The sequence below is a fragment of the Myotis lucifugus genome, unplaced genomic scaffold, assembly GCF_000147115.1.
Source record: "Myotis lucifugus unplaced genomic scaffold, Myoluc2.0 scaffold_332, whole genome shotgun sequence".
NCBI lineage: Eukaryota > Metazoa > Chordata > Mammalia > Chiroptera > Vespertilionidae > Myotis > Myotis lucifugus.
This window is the reverse complement of record NW_005871380.1, coordinates 942359-947755: the sequence shown is the minus strand read 5'-3', so window position 1 is coordinate 947755 and position 5397 is coordinate 942359. Positions and strand designations below refer to the sequence as shown.

General features: G+C 48.1%; 1 protein-coding gene across 3 annotated transcripts in view; it reads right to left on the bottom strand.

Annotated features, from left to right (window-relative positions):
- Positions 1-4774, bottom strand: part of TBC1D24 (TBC1 domain family member 24) — a 25117-nt gene extending 20343 nt beyond the window's left edge. For all 3 annotated transcript variants that reach the window (XM_023764482.1, XM_023764485.1, XM_023764484.1), the window contains exon 1: positions 4701-4774. The gene's annotated coding sequence lies outside the window, so the exon portion shown is untranslated. The remainder of the gene's footprint in view (positions 1-4700) is intronic.
- Positions 4775-5397: the final 623 nt, after the last annotated feature.

Genomic DNA, 5397 nt, shown 5'->3' with positions numbered 1-5397 from the left:
CACCCCCCAGGCACAAGATAAACCAGCTAGCTGCACAGAATGATAACCAGAGAAAGAGAACTCGGCCGTCAGCAGCATTAGAATTTTGACTGGTTAAAATTCCAGGCAGGGTGCCTTCAACAGGTGTGCCTCAGAAGGCCGGACTCATAGCAGGTTCTCCGCAAGTATTTTTAGATCTGACAACAAAGCCAGGCCAGGAGGGAATCTTGCAGGTTTAATCATTTCAATAGGCACTCGAGACACTTCCTGAATGCCAGTGTACTGAGCACTGGAATACAAAGATGCAAGGCCCAGTTCCAGCTCTCCATGAGCTCTGGCTGTGGGGATATGGGTGTACTGGCCATGCCAACTCAGGTACAGGTGCTATGACAGGAAAGCACAGGGTGTCTGGGGCCCCAGTCCATGAGAAAAGAGGGGTTGGGAGCCAGTCCTGAAAGATGAGGTGGCCTTTGTCCCGGAAGCAGCAGAAACAGCATGGGCATAGGACAGGGCCTCAGCTACTTGGGCTGGCAAGCCCTTCAGCTCTTTAAGGGGGCAGGCTGGTGAGTGCCATTTGTGGCTCAATTAAGACAATTCTATATCTAGCCTCATGGACTCCAAAATGCCAAAGGACCTGAGACAGAGGCCTGGGGTTCAGAGTGCTGTCGAGGAAGCCAAGTGCTCCTGTGTCCAAGGAAGTGGGGAAGGTTCAGCCCAGGAAGACAGAAGACATGCCAGAGGCAGGAGGAGTTCATGTATACTCCCAGGTCCTTCTAAGGCCACAGGTTTACCAAGGCATGAAGGCTAGAACGGCCCTTGCCAAAAAAGGAATTAGAGGAGAATTAGGGAACAAGGGCAAAATGATTCAAGGAAAGGCTGAAGGGACAGAGGTGAGGGGAGCTTTTGGTGGGAAGCAGGTAGTGACCTACATTTAGAACACTATACAGGGAGGGGCTTTTATTGGTAACAGAATCACCCATTGGTAAACAACCCTCAATGTGCGTGGTATCCCATTAAAAGTGTAACAATTAGCAGACACACAGTTTCAGATTATGAGACACAGGCTAAGCCATGTGTAGTGTGTTCTCAATCACCTGTAAAAGAAGAGAGCATGCCTGAGTGGGATGGAAGGAGAAACCATGACTGCTGACATGTGACCCCTGACAGCATATCTCTGTGCAGTACCCAACCAGGCCCGCAGACATAACTACACAGAACAGAAAGAGATCTTATCTCACATCTTCTAAGTGAGCAGGTACCAGAGACAAAAATAACTGCTACTGGGCCTGTGCAATTATGCAGGGGCTGGGCCAGTCCTGTAGGCAGACAGGGGCTCCTTTAAAAGTATTGGCCTTTGCCCTAGCTGGTTTAGCTCAGTGGATAGAACACCGGCCTGTGGACTGAAGGGTCCCGGGTTTGATTCTGTTCAAGGGCACATGCCCAGATTGTAGGCTCAATCCCCAGTATGGGGCATGCAGGAGGCAGCTGATCAATGATTCTCTTTCATCACTGATGTTTCTATCTCTCTCTCCCTCTCCCTTCCTCTCTGAAATCAATAAAAATAACTTTTTAAAAAAAGTGTGGCAACCTTAAAAAGAAAAGAAATGTTAGCCTTTCCTTGCCCTCTCTCCTTGCCCCTCAGTGTGGGAGAAAGACTAGGGAGGAGCCACCACACACTTGGCCTCTTTATACTTAATAGAGTCTTTCCAAAGTCCCACCTGCTGCGAATGCTGAGGTACCACACAGAAACTGGGGTCCTGGAAGGAGAGCGAGGGGACCCCAAAAATTCTGCAACCTTGGATCTATCTCTGGGTCTGAGAAGACCTTTTTCAGAGATCAAATGGTGAGAATGTTCTGAGAGGACCAATCCTCAGTCTGGAGGGAAAAGTGGTCCTTTGAGATGAGTGACAATCTGGAAGTGTCCCAAAAGGCAAATAAACACATGAGACAGGAAAGCCCCCGGAATTGATTGTGTGATTTTTGCACCTTGAGCATTTTACATCTTGCTATTTACTCTAACCAACAAATTGGGCCTTTGTCACAGAAATAAAAAGTCCACTATCCTGCCCCACAATCCAAAAAGGCAAGGGGTTATTAATGAAAACTCTGTTAGCTTATCTACTCTGTGTTTTATAGACATAAAACATTAGGTGCCTCCAGGGTTCAGTCTTTTTTTTTTTTTCTCACTCCATATACTCTCCTGCAAAGGCCCACTCCACTACTCCCTGGCTCTACTGTTACACAGAAAGGAGTCCCCAAAATGCTCTCAAGCCCACTACACTCTCCTTGGCTCCAGACCAACATATATCCACCTACTGCTGGGAAGTCTTACCGACCCTCAGCTCAACATCTCCAAACTGAAAGTCAGCACCTGCTCCCAAGTCCGCCCCCTTCCTACACACTGTGCGTGGCTTGGACCCAGCTGCTAGTCACTCAATCTTGGACTGTTCCCTAAGTCTTCCTTTCTCCCTGGCCCTTCCCCCATCCCTTCAGCCACTTGCCTCATGGTTTTGCTCTCCTTTATTATTATTATTATTAATTTTTATTGTTGAGAGTATTACAGATGTCCCCCATTTCCCCTCCTTTGTCCCATTTCATTGCTCTCGTTTCTGTATCCTCCACAGCCCTTCATTGGCACTGGGCCTTATGTCTCCCTAGATGTGCCATGGTGGTCCCTCAACCACCCCGGGGCTCAGTGCAACCCTTCACCAATGCATCCCAGTAACCACTGCCAGGTTACCAGTGGAGAACACAATCTGATCGGTCACTCACAAGACCCAAGATCCCTTGGTGACTTCCTAGCACTCTCAGGGTAAAGTTCAAACTCGGGCCTGGTACTCAAGGCCTCTCCCAATCTGCTGCCAGTCTAGCTCTTTAAGTTCATCTCCTTCTCTTTACTCCAACCACCAGAGCACTCCCTACCCTTCTCCCAACAGGTGGTGGGTAGGTCGTGCCCTTTACTTCACATACACAGTCTCTGCCCGGGAGGCTCTTTCCCTCATATGGTCTTGCCACTCCTATTCAACCTTCAAAATGTGGCTCAAGCATTTCTCAGGAGCCCCCACCAAAGGCCAGCGGAATGACACTCTATGCCCAAAGCAAACTCTGTCCTCCTCTATGGGCGTGCCTCCCACAGTGCCGCAGTTCACCGGCCCATCTCCTGACTCCACTGTCAGCTCCTTAAGGGCAGAGACTCACTCAACTTTGTAGCCACAGAACACAGGGTACAGGCCCTCCTCATGTGAATGATGATTTCAATAAACGTGTGTGGAAAGAATTTTTAAAAATCATCAAATAATGAATCGAAGTTGATTCTTAGTAAAAAGCCTGAGGCTTTGTTTCCTGGATATTATCTCCATTTGGAAAGTGACACTTGAAACAGTCACTGAAATTGCTGTTTCAAGTTAAAAAGGGCTGCTTTCTTTTATGTACAGAGTTGTCATAACAGAAAAGGTATGCTCAAACAGGTAAAACATTGAACAGGGTAAATGTTAAGTGCTTTTTTATAACCTGCTTCATTGTCTTTATGTACTTTAAACCAGAAACCATCTAAAAGCAAACACTTAAATATGTCATCTGAGGTTGGCTTAGGCTGTAATGAGAATTAGAAGCAACAATGCGTGCCCAAGGTCACTTGGCCTTCTGGATTGTCCTGGCAGGTGTGGTCAGCAAGAGCTGGTGAGACCCACCTGCTGGCGAACTTACAGATCCAGGGGGTGAATTTTATTATTGTTATGAAAAGCCAGCTTAGCCCAGCGGCATGGTTCAGTGGTTGAGTGTCGGCCTGTGAACCAGAAGGTCACAGTTCGATTCCTGGTCAGAGCACATACCCAGGGTGCAAGCTTAATCCCCAGTGTGGGGCGTACAGGAGGCAGTCGGGTTGATGATTCTCTCTCACCACTGATGTTTCTATTTCTCTCTCTCCCTCTCCCTTCCTCTCTGAAATCAATAAAAGTATATTTTTAAAAAAATTAAAATAAAGCCCTAACCGGTTTGGCTCAGTGGATAGAGCGTCAGCCTGCGGACTAAAGGGTCCCAGGTTCGATTCCGGTCAAGGGCATGTACCTTGGTTGCGGGCACATCCCCAGTAGGGGGTGTGCGGGAGGCAGCTGATCGATGTTTCTCTCTCATCGATGTTTCTAACTCTCTAACCCTCTCCCTTCCTCTCTGTAAAAAAATCAATAAAATATATATTTTAAAAAATTAAAAGAAAAAGAAAGCCTGCTTAGATTATTAGATTACTTCTACATCCCCCGGAAGGTCACCCTTACTATCAGATGAAAACCACCACACTAGTTTTATTTAGCATCTTGATTCACTTCAAGAGATAGCGACCCCCATTCCATGCCAGGCAATAGGGGACCAAACATGAATGCAATGTGACTCCAGCCCTGTTGACAGGGAAAGACAAGCTTCTAAACAGGGCACTCACTACCAGTTAAGCACTTCGCTTAAAGGCTTTATCTGAGGGCTGAGAAGATTAGCTGAGGACCCAACTTTCAGAATAAAAGAAAGTGCACATTGGGGGTCATTCCACTGGCTGTAACCTTTATATACTGAGACACCTTTGTGAGATTTCTTTATCTTTTCTCCTCTGGTCTTGTTTCTCCCGATCTATATCCCTTGACAAGAACCTGCATCCTTGTCTTTGAGACAATCAAGCAAACATTTACAGATGCCTACTATGTGATGGGGGTAGAATGGGAAGATGGAGCCCTTACCCTCAAGCGGAGGAAAAAATCTGTCCAATAATGGGATGGTCCTTTTTAAATGTAATGGCCTGGAAGTCCTTGCTGAGTCCCCAGCAAACATACAATGAAAAAAAAAAAAAAAGGAAAACCACCTTTGAGAGCTTCTACTGGTCCCAGAAAGACAAACTAATGACTTGGAATAAGAAACTCGGAAAGACCACACCACCAGCATCCCAAGCACAGCCACATCAGCCACAGGCCGGTCCTCCCAGCACACCTCTAGGCTAATAGTCGATCTCTGCCTCCGCACAGCCCGCTGGCCCTTAAACAACCTCTGGCCTTTAATGTCGGCCCGGAGGGTGGTACCCCAAGAGGCCATAGCACACCTGTCTCCAACCTAAGGTCGCAGATGAACACCTGTGCCCAGGCCACCAGCACCCCTGCGTGCGTGGAGAAACCATGCCCAGAGGTGGCCCATCCCCGACCTCCAGCTGTGTTCCTCCAGCCTCAGATGGCACAGCGCCCAGGGACCCTGTGGAAGTGCTTCTGCTGCTCGGCCCAGTGGCCATGCCAAGGGGGCACCCACCGGACAGGGCTCAGAGGCCAGGCGACAGGTGGGCGGGCACGTCATCCTGAGGCAAGTAGAGGGCAGGAAAGGGAGTAGTTTCAAGTCTTCGATGGCAGAACGTTATCAGAGATTCTGTTGCAATTTCGAGTCCAGAACAGG